Here is a 14379-nt window from a genome sequence, read left to right as displayed (position 1 = left end):
GCCCGTTTACTGAAGTTTTTGTTTGTTTGTTTGTTTTGTTTTATTTTGTTTTTACATTATGTCTCCAGTCAGATTAGCATTTAGGTCATACTCCAAAGAGTTTAAATTAATTAGCCTTATAAAAGCAAGTTTATTCCTCATGTATCAGCTTGACAGTTTTCGTCTGCATAGAGCGGTATTTTGTTTTTCTATGATTATCTTTCGGCCACAGAGGAGATGTTTCCTTATGTAAATGAGCATTGCATAATCAAGGATATATTTCAATAACTTAACTTTTTGAAAACTTGCTTACACCTATAAATTCGTGTATGTGTTAATTGTGTATGTATAAATGAACAAATTACAGCCTGTCCCCATGACTCTAAATGTAAGGTTTGTGAAGACTTTTCCATTCTCCATAGAATTTATAAAGCAAAATGACTCTGGTGTTTCACAACTTCCTCTTTTGGTAGTGTCCTTTTGCAGAGAAAAAAAAAATTGACTGAATAGAACTGAGTGGAGTCAGAGCCCTTGGAGATGCTGGTTACCTCAACTATTTAAGCAGCTTAACAACCAACGGAAAAGAAGACATTGCGGTAAGAAGAAAGGGTTCGCTTGCTATTTTTCATTTTATTGCTTGGATTTCTGTTTGTGGAACAACTTAAATATTGGTTGGATTATGAAATCGATGAGATAAATCTGATCATTTTCAAGTAAGTACTCAATATTTTAGATGAAGTTTAGTAAGTTTGCCATTTCAACTTTACATAAAACCTTTTGAAAAGCTGGGCCAGTTTGAAGTGCTTATTGATCTCCAAATTATTTTAATTGAAAAGTAAACAAGTTCTCTTTTTTTCATAATTTTGTACACAGTTTAATGCTGAAAGAACTTTTGTATTGATATAAATTTGAAAACTTTTTCTTCCCCTAGCTCGAGTAAATTCCTAACATTTGTAAGTTATCCTACCTATATTTGTTTGTCCATTTTGCCTATGACTAGTTGGACATTTTATGTAAAAAAAGATATTCTTGCATTTGATTCTATTTACTGTGAAAATACATAGTATTATTTAAGGTGTTACATTTCAGTATTATTTTTCATATCATCACATTTTGATGATATTGAAATACCTTTGAAAAAGCAATTTGTAGTGTAGATAGTAGTATTTAAAAATGTAACTAAGGCAAGTAAATCAAATTTTAGAAATTTATGTTTGTTTTAAGATTTATTTGTAGTTTTAATGCTCAAAACTGGACAAGAACTGTAAGACCATTTGGATTCATAATTGGGGATCAAACTAAGGAGAAACTAATTTTATTAGGCAATTCTAAAGTAATCTAAATCCAGCAGAATTATTTTTATTTGTGCCACGCTAGAGTAATGTATATACATATTAACTATGTAATAGAATTATATTTATCATACAGCAATTTTTAAATCCTTTTTTAATCAAATGAATGCTTATTTAATTTTTTTAATTAGAATAATCACATGGCTTCTGAAAAAGAAAGTCTGCATTATTCCATAAATTAACGGACTTCATTTTAATCAGTTTGGTTAAACAAGCCATCACATGGGTTCTATTACATTACCTAGAAAATAGGGTATTTTTAAAAATTTATTTTCATGCAATGTGCTGTGACAGGACTTGTTGTCTTTTGGTTACAGAGAGAAGGAAAACAGACTGTTAGTGTTATAAATTCGGTCAGTGAACTGTGGACTCAAATTTGACATTCTTAACTAGATCAAAATCTTAAAATTAAGTTGGTAGTTGTGAGGAATCCATTAAAATTGTGTATGTTCATCTTTATGTATCACACACTTATTAAACACACCAGAACTTCATCATTGTTCTTTGCAACAAAACCACTTATAATGTCCTTCTCTTGGCGGGGGGGGGGGGGGGGGGGGGAAGATGTAAGTATTTTTAAATGTCCAGAATTTTAAGGATGAGATATTTCGATACCATAAACTATTAAGTGTTGTGTGTTTGTCATACATAGTGTGGTATTACACTGAATAACTGATAACAACCAAGAAAAACACAGCCCAAGGAGGTTACAATCTAAATTGATCAACATACAGTCATTCAGAATGGCAAATGAAGGCCCAAGAAGTAGAGAAAATCCTATCTTGCTGGCAAGTTGGAAGTATTGTGGTGGTAGTGGTGGTGGTGGTTGTGAACTATTGAAATCTCTGAATGAACAGCCTAGCTCCAGATTAAGGAAAATAAATTTAAAATTTTTTCTGTGACAAAATCATATTTACAGAAAAAAATTAGAGCTACCTGGTTGAGTTTCCTTACTCGCGCAGATTGTTAAAGGAGCCGATCTTACCATTACTAGGAGGATAACAAGATGCATTGCTTCTGCTTTTCTTGCACACAGTGTAGTAAGAAAAAAGCACTTAGACTCCACCCCCAAATCCAAATTTTTGAAGTGAAATTAGATATAATATTGCAAATAATTTATTACTGGAATACACAAATTTTAACTTTTGAACTAAAGATAAATATTTTACTGTTTCGTTAAGATTACATTCAGGCGACACCCTAAGGCATAAATTTTCATTGAATCTAATCTAAGTTGAAACTGGGTGACTGCAGCATAGTACTGTGAAATTTTCTGAATTAGTAAGACATGGTTGACTATGTGGTGTGTGCGTGATCTTGCTCAGCATCCGTCCAATTGTTGAAATCCAGGGTTGATCCAACAAATCTCACCGCTTAGTGGGTGTCTGCGCCCTCCTTCACAGTGTGAACTTTCTAGAGCCCCCCCATCTGTGCAGGAGAATGACCTGCTTCTAGAGGGCTCTATCCCACCTTGGCAAATATATTACGGCTCAGATAATAATTTCACTTTGAAACAATGATGCTATTTGTTCTCAACATAAATAAGTTGACTTCCAAAAGAACTTCTGAAGCATTGAAATACTTGTTTGGTTTCCCCTTCTTTCGGCCATTTTCTCATTTGCAAAAGTAGATGAGAGTTTGTTGCCCTAAAGAAAGATCGTGGTTTGGGTGCAAACTAAGAGGGATGGCATGTTTTGAACTCAGAAACAAAAATCCTCTAAATCTGGATAAGTGCCACATGTAACATATTCATACTTATTCTAGTAATAAAAATATGTGTTCAATGGGAAAATTATTGTGTTCACAAAAATATGTGCTTTGGAAGTACATGTGCTCTGTAAGAGAGAATATCTATCTCATTTTCATACGGGAAATAATTTCTGCAAATATAAAGAATAAAGGCAGGTTCTTTTACATTTCTGAATATTTCCATTTAAAAGGGTATATTTTATGAAGTATAATGTACACATCTGTGTTCTAGAAAATATAACTTTTATATCTTTATGATTTTTTAATTTTTAAAATGTAAATTATTCGCTGTTTGAGAATTATGATTTCCAATACTTCCCTAACATCATTGATATTTTTATTATTTTATATGAACTAAAATTAGGGACTTAGATTTGATGTCTTCTAGATGCTTTCCAGCTTTGTCTTTTCATTATTTTCTAAAGGTCTTAATTTTTCAGTATTAGTAAGGAGAACAGTGGATTTGTAGTTTTAGATCCAAATTGAGAGAAAAATGGCATTAAAATCATTAATTCATATTGGAACCATGGGAAGTAAATCAGAAATGAAGTTAGCCTACTGGTTTTACTCCACAAGTTAGTATAAAATGTCACAGCTCTTTGTTATTCTACTTTACAGATACTTCATTTTAAGTTCTCGGTTTTTTCAATATTGGGTGGCTATCACAGCCTCAAAAATTCTTTTCACTTTGGAAACAAACACAAATAGTAATATGATCATGAAATAAGTCACCACAATTCTGATTCTGAAAAAAATAAATTTAGCAGCATTTTTCTTTAATCATACCTCAGTTCGATTTATTTTCATTTTACATAAGAAAAAAATTGAAGCAGAATGCTTTTATGCTTTTCCTATATTGGTGAACAGGTCTGAATTGGAGAAGAGAACATTCTCTAGGCAATTAGGCTGCCTTCTGAGTAAAAATCGTATCTGATGCCATTGGAGTCTCTTAAATGTTCACTAGAAATGCTTATTATACTTCACCTACTTTAAATTTTTTTAAGAAATAATTTCAAGCTCAAAAGAGTTGTAAAAATAAAAATAGCATAATGAATACCTATATATCCTTACCCAGATTTGCCTGATCTTAATATTTTACTCTATTTGCTTTATATTATAATTTGCTCTTATTCTTTCTATCTTTCTGTCTCCACTTTTTCTTTCCAAACCACTTGAGGGTAAGTTATAAAAAACATGACCCTTGACTTTAGCTTGTAAGTGCTAAAAATAGAGGTAGTCTCTTATGCAACGGTTACAATATCTACTTCATAAATTCACATTGATACAATACTTTTATCTAACACTTGCCCATATTCCAATTTTGCTATTTATCTGATAATACCCTTTATAGTATGTTCCCCTCCAGTAAAGAATCCAGTTTAGAGTCATGTGTTACATGTAGTTGCAAAGTCTCTTTAGCCTCCCTTAATCTGGAACATTTCCACATCATGTCTTTGTCTTTTATGAAATTGAAAACTTTAAAGTCTATTCTTTTAGACTTTTTTTTTAGACTACTCTTTTAAACTTCTTTTTTAACAGAGTGTTTCCTCATTGGTCTGTGTCTGACATTTCCTTATGATGAGATTGTGGCTATGCATTTTTTGCTAGAATATGGCATAGGTGATGTCTCCTCTCATGCGATCATAGTATCTAGAGCCACAAGATGCTCATCTGTGCCCCACTGGTAATGCTAACCTAGGCTGTCATGTCAAAGTGTTGCCTCATTTCTCTACTTTATAATGACAACTCCTCATGAAACATTTCCCTTTGGATTTAATATTAATTGATGTTCTCATCTGATGCAGTCTTTACTGTAATGCGTGATAGTTAGAAAATGATGATTCTCCAGCTCCAGCACTCCTTGCATATTTCAGTCAGTCTTTTGCATTCTAATGTAAGCAAAAGAACTCCCTTCTCTCCTGTATTTAATTACTAATTTGTGTATGTGTTACTGATAATAAGTCATGAATTTCTATCTCTCCAATGGTTTATAATTCCTTGCTGCCTTAATTATAATGGTGCTCAAATTTCTACATTTAAATAATGAAGCCCTCTTATTCTGGCTCCTATGTCCCTGTGGCATGCCTCCATCATGTTAGTGAACACTTTCTGGTGTAAAAAGATCTTCTAACCTCATCTTGTACTTATCCCATCCCAAACACAGAATCATTCATTTCTTCTTTTTTGTTTCTTTCTTTTATTTTTTAAGATTTCTTTCTTTCTTTTACTTTTCTTTCTTTCTTTCAAAGAGAGAGAAGAGAGAGAGCAAGGAGAGGGGTGAAAGAAGAGGGAGAGAGATAGAATCTCAAGCAGACTCCCTGACATGGGGTTTGATCCCACAACCCTGAGCCAGAGCCTGACACGGGATTCGATTCCACAACCCTGAGATCATGACCTGAGCTGAAATCAAGAGTCAGCACTTAAATGACTGAGCCACCCAGGTACCCCACATCTCATTTCTTTTGATGGGGAATGGTATGAGAGGCCAAGATCTGGGTTAGGTATACTCACTGCCACTGGAGTGTTTTTGTTTGTTGACCAATGCAAATGCACATAGTATGCATACCCACAAGCATGCATGCATTCATAAAAACTCTTGTATCTATACACACATATTTTGGGCATCATGAGTTTATCTGATATCTCTGGTTCTAATCCATCCCCAGAAGGTTATTTCTTGCCTTCGCCTATGCCATGTTTGTGTGCTCCTTCCTCCATAGCATGAGCCTTGGATCTTAACATCAGCATGTTTACTTATTTACTCATTTCTATAAAACATCTAAAATAATTTCTGAATTACTTTACACAAACCACTATAATAAACAAACCTACTGAAAAAGAATTCTGGGTCTGTATGCACTTCTTACCCCACATACCCATAACCCACCAAATACGTGTTTGTGGTTGCTTGGATGAATCCTTTCATGCTGCTTTCTCCCTTCCTTCCATCCCTGCCTCTTTTTCTTTCTCTCCATGTAGGGTTATCATAGTATTCATTTGAAATATAATAAGGTTCATTTGTTTCTTTCTTTTTTTTTTTAAACTATCTCTATGCACCTTTATTTCTGTATCTGATTTAAAAAAATTTTTTTTTATTTAATTTCTTTTCAGAGTAACAGAATTCATTGTTTATGCACCACACCCAGTGCTCCATGTATTATGTGCCCTCCATAATACCCACAACCAGGTTCATTTGTTTCTGTTTGTTTCCAGTTTTAGAATTTTTTTCCCCTCTGCATTGTTACTGGTTTAATTTTATTTTTTAATTTATTGGCTTTTAATTTTTTTCCAAGCCATGGAGAGTAAGTGTTACTTGTCCCAGCCATGTCTGTTAAAGAAATCTGATCATCGTAATTCAGATGTTATGATACAATTCGGAAATACCTGTTTGAGTTATTGGCTAAACGTTTATCTTTATATTCAATTCTGTTCAATCTACAATTAGTCTGAATTTAATATCCTCTTGGATATTCCAAAAAGGGACAATTTTAGAAAAGAAAGTAGGTTATCAGAGGTATTTTGTCAACCTTATGAATTTATTATTCCAGAGTGGCTTTTAAAAGTTAAATGTGAAATAAAAAGTTAAAAAAAAAAGAAAATATAAAAAAAGAGATTAGAAAAATACTATTTCATATTTATTCATATAGTAAACATTTCCAATGCTCAAAAAAAAAAAAAAGTTAAATGTGCATGTATCATCAGATTTACAGAAAAATAGGTAAAGAAAGAAGCAACCATGAATTTGTGTAGTCCATAGCATTGGACAAATTCTCAACCTTTTCTAGAATATTCCTGCCCCTAGCACTCCCCCATATTCTTCTCTCGTATTCATAATGATGAATGCATCCTGATATTTGTGGCAGGAAGAGAAAGTGGGTCAGTCTCAAGATTCATTTTCAGTTTCTATTCTGTCACTTATGGACTGTGAATCTTGGATGGTTACTTCTCTTCTCTATTCAGATATCTAGCACCATAACTGTAAGTTAAAAAAAAAAAAAATTCATACCTTCTTAACTTTTTGCCAACTTCTGGACTCATACCTCAAAGTGATTATTAAACTTCAGATGTTACCAGGCATCTTAAAGTTAACATGTCCAAAAGAAAGCCTCTCATTGATCACCCTTCTCTCTGCTCCCTGCCTAGTCTTCTTTGGTTGATAAATGACACCATCTTACACCCAGTTATCCAGGTCAAAAGCATTACTAATTTCTTTCTTTCCTTCACCTATATTCTATTTATCGGCAAGCCCATCAGTTCTATTTCCAAAATATATCTCAGCATCGACCAGGTTCATCCGTTTCACCATCTTGAGCTCAGTGTACAACACTATCATTTCTTCTGGACATCTCCATTCTACTTGTAGCCTATTAAGAAATCCCTCTTTCAATTCTTGCATTCCTGCCAGCATGATGTTTTTTTTTTTTTTTAAGATTTTATGTATTTATTTGACAGACAGAAATCACAAGTAGGCAGAGAGTCAGGCAGAGAGAGAGGGGGAAGCAGGCTCTCCGCTGAGCAGAGAGCCCGATGCGGGGCTCGATCCCAGGACCCTGGGATCATGACCTGAGCTGAAGGCATAAGCTTTAACCTACTGAGCTACCCAGGCACCCCCAGCATGATGTTTTAAAATAGAAGTCAAATCACGTGACTCCCTGCTCAAAATTCTTTAATGGTTTCCTATTTTAATTATGAAAGAATCCAAATTCCTCTCTGTTGCTTATGTGTCTTGTCCTCTACCTACATCTCCACCCTCATATCCTACTTCTCAATCCTTCATTCATTATGCTCTGGCTCCACTCCTTATTTTGCCCCTAGGGCATCCTAAATTCATTCCTGACTCAGAGAATTTGCACGTGCTTTCCCCATCTTTTCACGGCATATTCTTCTCACACATTATTGTGACACAGCTCTTCTTTATTCAGATGTTCAAATGTTCCTCCTAAAGGGTGTCTTCCATGACCGAGTACGTATTTTATTATCGTGTCCCTAACCCACTCTCTATCCTTTCATCTCATTTTCATTTTCTTGCTAACACTCAATGTTACATAAAATTTTTATCTTTATTTCTTTGTTTAATTACTTGTTGTCTGTTTCTACTACTAAAATGTAAGGTCCATGGGGGCAGGGTTTGGTCTGAAATGTTTAGTTCATGTTAGATCCTCAATGTCTAGAAAAATGCATGGAACATACTAGGTATTCAAGTGATGAGTAAGCACAAGGCCTCAACAGTTCTGAGCCTTATTTATAAATAAAACAAATGTGACAAAAATAACAACTATCTCCCAAGGTCATGTAGAGGCGGCCATGGGTATTTGTTGTGCAATGCAGTTGTCAGGTGGGATAGTTCTGTTAACACAGAATGAAAGGAACTGCAACAAAAGAAGTGGTCCCAGGAGACAACAAATAGACCGAGAATTCTCTTCTTTGTGTATTGGCTGTCTTCCATGCAGCTAAAAGGGACGGGTTCACAGCGGGTACCACTAATCTCTTAGGATCTTGGGGGCAATTGCTCTGCTTTGCTGCCCCACTGCCTTTGCACTTGTTCTGCCTCTGCCCTCACCCCCAAGAAAAACATGTGCCCACCCTCCCTTGCCAGTTAGGGTTCATTGCTTCCCTCAAGCCAGATGGAAGAGCAATCTCCTTCCAGAATTCTTTCCTGATTAACCATCTGCCTGCGCTGGCCTCATGGCTATGCATATAGTTCACATATTGTTTTGTAATTATTTCCTGGTTTTATATTTCATCTTGAAGTGGATTTTAAAGCTATTCTAGGAAAACTGTTTGGAGTTGTTTTGTGTGAATATCCAACAGATTAAGTTTAAGGTTATAAACATAGGTCTTGGTTCTTGAGATTATTAGGTCCTAGATGATGATGATGACAATGTTAATAATAATAGCTTTGCTGTTATATTTTTTAGTACTAGTTTTTAGTACCATTGCATATCATTTTTAGTACCAGTTTTAAGATAACATTATGTATTAGATGCTTCAGATGATTAACAAATTTAACACCCTCACTAACTTTGTGAGTTAAGTACCATTATTACTATTTTACAGATTTAAGGAAAAAAAGGTTCTGAGAGAGTTCACTTGATAGTGGTTACCAAACTGATCCTGGTGTGTCTGTCTCTACAATGGATCTTTATAATTAATACACTGCCTTTAGAACTTACATTGAGAAACAGAATAGGCAAAGCTTTGGTTTAAATACAGTTAAAAATGTATATATTATATGGCACAGCCCCTCTGAAATTCTTAGGCACTAGTAGGAAAAATCTCAAAAGACGTCAATTTTCAGCCACACTATGAAAAATGTAAGGAGTCACCTGAGACATTAAAATACTTGGGGGTTATACTTCTTGGTGCAGCCATGGCACAAGGCTCCCTGGGGGAGGCAGCATTAAGGTCGAATGATCCAAGTTTTCATCAAGAGGAAAAGAATTGGGATAATACATTTTCAAAAAAACTCAGAAAATTGTCAAAGAACTGGAAAAACATTTCAACAGTACATGAATTTAACATTGGGCCATGGTTTTGTATTGGTTTTTGTTTGTTTGTTTGTTTGTTTGTTTTCTCTTCTGTGGTCCTGCCAGAAGAGGTATTTGGTGACCCCGCCTTTGTGGTTCTCCTCAGGAAGTGGGCTATGCGAAGAGAGGGTTTTAATTCTTGTGAGAAGCTTCTGTTTCCATTTTGAAGTGCATATACACATGTATTCATATATCAAGCATTATGCATTAAGCACCCATCTAGAGGCTGTGGGATACCGGTGACCAAGACCAAGTTTCTACCCTGGAGGAGCTGAACTTCAGTCTGGGGGGAAGTCGATGAGTAAGCCAGTTAACAAGTGAATTTCTGAAAAGGGAATTTTAGATGATGACAGCAGCATGAAGACAATTCAGCAAAGTAAAAGGATAGAGAAACAGAGAAGGGAAGCTTCTTTCCCTACCTAGCCTCTCAGGAAGGGAAATATTTAAGCTAACTCCTGAATGATGAGAAGCCTGGTGCTGTGCAGAAGCCCCTAGGAAGAGTGATACGCAAGTGCAGAGGCAGGAAGGACATCTGCCTTTCTGAGAAGGAGAAAGAAGACTCCGAGTCTCAGAGAGTAGTGGGAGATGAAGCAAGGGACCTGGGGTTGACAAAGGTCCAGGTTACTGAGATTGTAGACAAGGCAAGGAGTTACACAGAGTGAGCAAATATTTGCAAGGACAGGCACATGTATGTACTGGGGAACCGTGTGCAATGAATGATCCATTCATTATCTGTGTTTAATACAGAGTAGGAAAAACTGTTGTTTGAAGAGAAGCAAAATTACTACATAGGTCAAAAGCTTTCTCAGGTGATAAATTTTATATTTAGATAAATTTCAAGTAAGTGGAATTTATCTTCGCAAGTTAACTACATTTTCTTACCTTTTCCTCATTTTTATAATAGGTGTGGGTTTGATAAAAGTGAAAAGGGCTTAAATATTATTTGAATTGGTCAATCTAAGATTTTTCAGCACAATTGCTGTGGGATAGCTGACCTTGATCATGGCCACTGAAAATAGGTAGCCTGATGTCTGGTAATGGGGTCATTGGGCGCCTTAGTTTCTGCGTGGATATGAAGTAGGTAAGTCTAGAGAAAAGCTGTTTTCCAGTCTCTGGGGACAACAGATGTCCTCTTATTGATTCTTCTCAAATCCCAGCGCCAATGACGGTAGGGACCCTTGCAGCATCAACCTGTTCCTATTATAAGAAGCAGGTATTGACATTGCATTTTCAGAACAATTATAAATTTCCTCTGATTTATTTATATTATCCCAAGAGATTGAAATCATCCAGTTATTACATTTTAAATCCCTGAATTAGTCGGACACAACTTTTGAGTGGGAGTTGGGAGGCTGAGTGTGATTTAGGAAGGGAATATAAAATATCTTCCTGAAAAGGACCTCCTCTTCCTCTTCCTCCTCCCCCTGCTCCCCCTCCTCCTCTCCTCCTCCTCCTCCTTCTCCTCCTCCTCCTTCTTCCTCTTCTTCTTCTTTCTCTTCTCCTTCTTCTTCATATTATTGTTATCAGTATTATTGTTATTTTTGTTATTATTACCATTGCTATTATTGTTATCATTATTATTATTATTATTTTAACAAACCTAATAGCTATTAGGGACACGAGCAAGTGGCATCCCCATATACTTGAGAAGCTAATGACAACTAGTGTGGCTGCTTCTATTTCTGGGTTAAGAGCTGACAATGAAAAAAAAACAAAACAAAACCCTACCAGTGGCATTGGACTGAGTGTGAATAGAAGGATGACAAGGGTGGGGTGTAGAGGAACACAACGGTAACTTCCCCAAGGCAGGCAGACATGATATTGTAGGAGCCACAAGCTGACTTTTGAGTGTTTCTGACAAAACCCAAATAGAAAATCATTATGTTACTGGTATTGGGAAGTGTGAAAGACTATAGATGACTTACGTGCTATTTAAGGGATGCAGTCCATTGTATCGTGCAAACACGTGGGTCTGATGACTCACCGTGTCACTGGATTATTGCCAAGTGTGAGATGGTGTGTGGTTTCTGAGTGTATGCGTGTGTAAATGCATGGCTATCTGCAGGATGTGATTATGGGGGAACACTCTTGAAACAGAAAGCCGCTTCCTGACCTGCTGCTTACTACAGATGGACAGATTCACCAAGAAGCAAATATATTAAAGTATGAGAATAGTAGGTTTTCTACAGTAAGAATAGTACACATTTGTTGACACGAACTAGATTTGGGAGGGGAGCGTAGAAAGAGCACGTGGGCTTAAGGCATGACTCCAGAATCGGATGCTAAAGATGCCTTTTCCAGGGCTAGGAGTCCTCTCCTGCTGCCTTATTCGGCTTTGTTCCTCTGATTGGTGACCCATCATGTTGGAAAAGAATCTCTTTCAAAAGTATAAATGTTCCTCTTTCTGTGGGTGATGTCACCATTCCTGTGGCCCAAGCCTTTGTTACTAAATAGTACTTAGCAACACATAATCATTATTTTCTTCACTTAGAGCTCTGAGGGTGTTTGTTCTGATGAAATTGAGAGATACATTTTTTAGGGAGGTAGGAGTAAAAGCTGGGGGAAAAATAAAAGAGAAACTATGCCTGGAACATCTCTTGACTTGTATTACTTAAAAGAGGCAAGTAGACAACTAAATTTTTATCCTATGTTAACAGCTCTGACTGCATTAACACACACACATACACACACACAGCTCTGAAGGATGTGGTTTCAATGCAACTGTGCATCATACACTCTTTTTTAAAGTGATAGATGCCTTTTTCTTGGCTTGGCTTGTCCTTCCCATGTTTCTTCTCATAAAGTGGAGGGGGAAAGTTAGACAAAAGAAAGCTGTGCTCTGGTCAATGAGGAGTGATGTTTCTAAAGTGCCTGTTAATCATTCCAGGGAACATCTTGGATTCCCTTTTGATTATATCCTACCTGTCCATTCAAGAAACTGTAAAAGGATCTTTTATCTTATAAACAATAGCTGTAAATTTCTTAAAGTTGTAATTTGATTTTAATGCTCATGTTTTGAAGAGATCTGAAGTTTCACATGTGCTTGTTCTTTAAATATTCTATATTTTTAAGTTCATAATTTGAAATTATTACAATAGCTGTAATTTGTCAAAGGCCTGACATACGTTAGATCGATTCCTGTGAAATCGTTCATTATCACAGTTCTATGAGGTAGACAGTTTATGTTAGCAGGAAACGGAGAGTACATTGCCTAGAAATCTGTGCCTCAGAACAGACTCCAAAGACTGTCTTTATTTCATAGGAGCTGAAGCAGAGACAGAGCAGAAGCCTTGGAAATAACACCCCCTTATATTTTAACCTGATTCTGCTTAAAAGCGTGGTGCCTACGCAAGCCATTGCACCAGTTTGGTGAGAGAGAGCTATGCTATTTCCAAGAGGAGCCAACAACACAGGCAGAAGGACAAGGCTGTAGCAGCCATGACCCTTGCCGGTGGAAGCTGGCCCATGTGTCGTATTTGGCACATGTATACCAATTGCCAGTAATCCCAAGAGGCTGTGTTTTCTCTTGAGTTATCTGGGAATTTAGTCATAAATGAAATAGATTCACTTCAGCTGCCTTCTTCCATCACAGTGAGGAAAATATCCAGCGTTGGACCAAGCATCACCCATATACTCCTTTTTCTTAATAATTAGTTTTGGCCATCTCATATAAGTTGGATATTCGTGCCACATATGCCCTTTTCCACAAGTTCAAGTCTAATCTAACAAAGTGAACACCTCTCCGGGCCCACATACAGTTCTTGGTATTTAGGAACCCTGACAAACTATTTACAGTTTCTTCCTAGACAGACCTACCAGAATGCTGTAAGAATAAACAGACTTCAAAGTCTTCACAAGAGGAAAAACTGTTCTGGCAAAGTCTATAATTTAGACCATCTTCAGGAAGAATGACTTCACGAAAAGAGAGGCCCAGAGTGGCCAACCTCTTTTAAACAGTTTTTTAAAACTTTTTCTTTATTTAATTGTGAAGACTAAATGACAGGAAAGTGCTTTTGTAGGAACGTGGGAGTCTTGACGCTGTAGAAGGAAGTTACACTGTGCATGGGAGTAGCTTGTGGGTGGGAGTTACAGACTACCGCTCTATTGCTAGTCCAGAATATTCATGCATAAACATCTTTACAATGGCACCCGAACAGAATTAATAAACTCCTATTAAAGGCACTTGATACATTATTTTTTTAAGAGCACATATTAGCTATTATATTCAGGAACAGGAAAAAAAAATTACATCCAGGAACAAAGTTTAAAAAAGAGCCTTTAACTTTGGTGAAACAAAAGATGATACAATTGGATTTTCATAGGTTAATTCAAAAGTTGACATGCCACACTGTCTGAAAGTATGAGAGAGAAGCTGGCTCTGTGTTGTAGATGTCATAACCTTAAAAGACTAAACCCGAGAAATGAACGAATGTAAACAGCAAAGAACACAGCAAGGGAGACATAGTAGAGATCCGTCACAGATTTCCCAAAACCTTGCCCTCGGGGCCTGTATGGCAGACAACGTGCATCTCGACAGAAATAAAGTCACTATTTCATGCAGCCAGGAATAGAATTCTATCTTACAAATTAAAAGGAATTCCAACACGGAAGACATGTAGTGTAAGTACTGGGACAGCTCTCCCGTGGCTGTAATTCTAGACATTTGAATCGTGTGGGGGAAAAAAAAAAAGAGAGAGAGAGATCATAAAGATAATGATCATTGTCTATCTTTTGAGTTTAGATTCACCTGTTTAACACTCTTGCTCTCTGTC

The 14379-nt window shown here is 36.3% G+C and overlaps 1 protein-coding gene across 4 annotated transcripts in view; it reads left to right on the top strand.

The window, feature by feature from the left end:
* Window positions 1-452: 452 nt before the first annotated feature.
* The window catches only part of MBNL1 (muscleblind like splicing regulator 1), a 200411-nt gene continuing 186484 nt past the window's right edge, over window positions 453-14379 (top strand). For 2 of the 4 annotated variants that reach the window (XM_059163736.1, XM_059163721.1), the window contains exon 1: window positions 453-575. The gene's annotated coding sequence lies outside the window, so the exon portion shown is untranslated. Of the gene's footprint in view, window positions 693-14379 lie in introns of all 4 variants that reach the window. The other 2 variants (XM_059163722.1, XM_059163738.1) reach the window with 2 other exon arrangements.

The sequence above is a fragment of the Mustela lutreola genome, chromosome 2 (assembly GCF_030435805.1).
Source record: "Mustela lutreola isolate mMusLut2 chromosome 2, mMusLut2.pri, whole genome shotgun sequence".
NCBI lineage: Eukaryota > Metazoa > Chordata > Mammalia > Carnivora > Mustelidae > Mustela > Mustela lutreola.
This window is presented reverse-complemented; position numbering and strand designations above follow the sequence as displayed.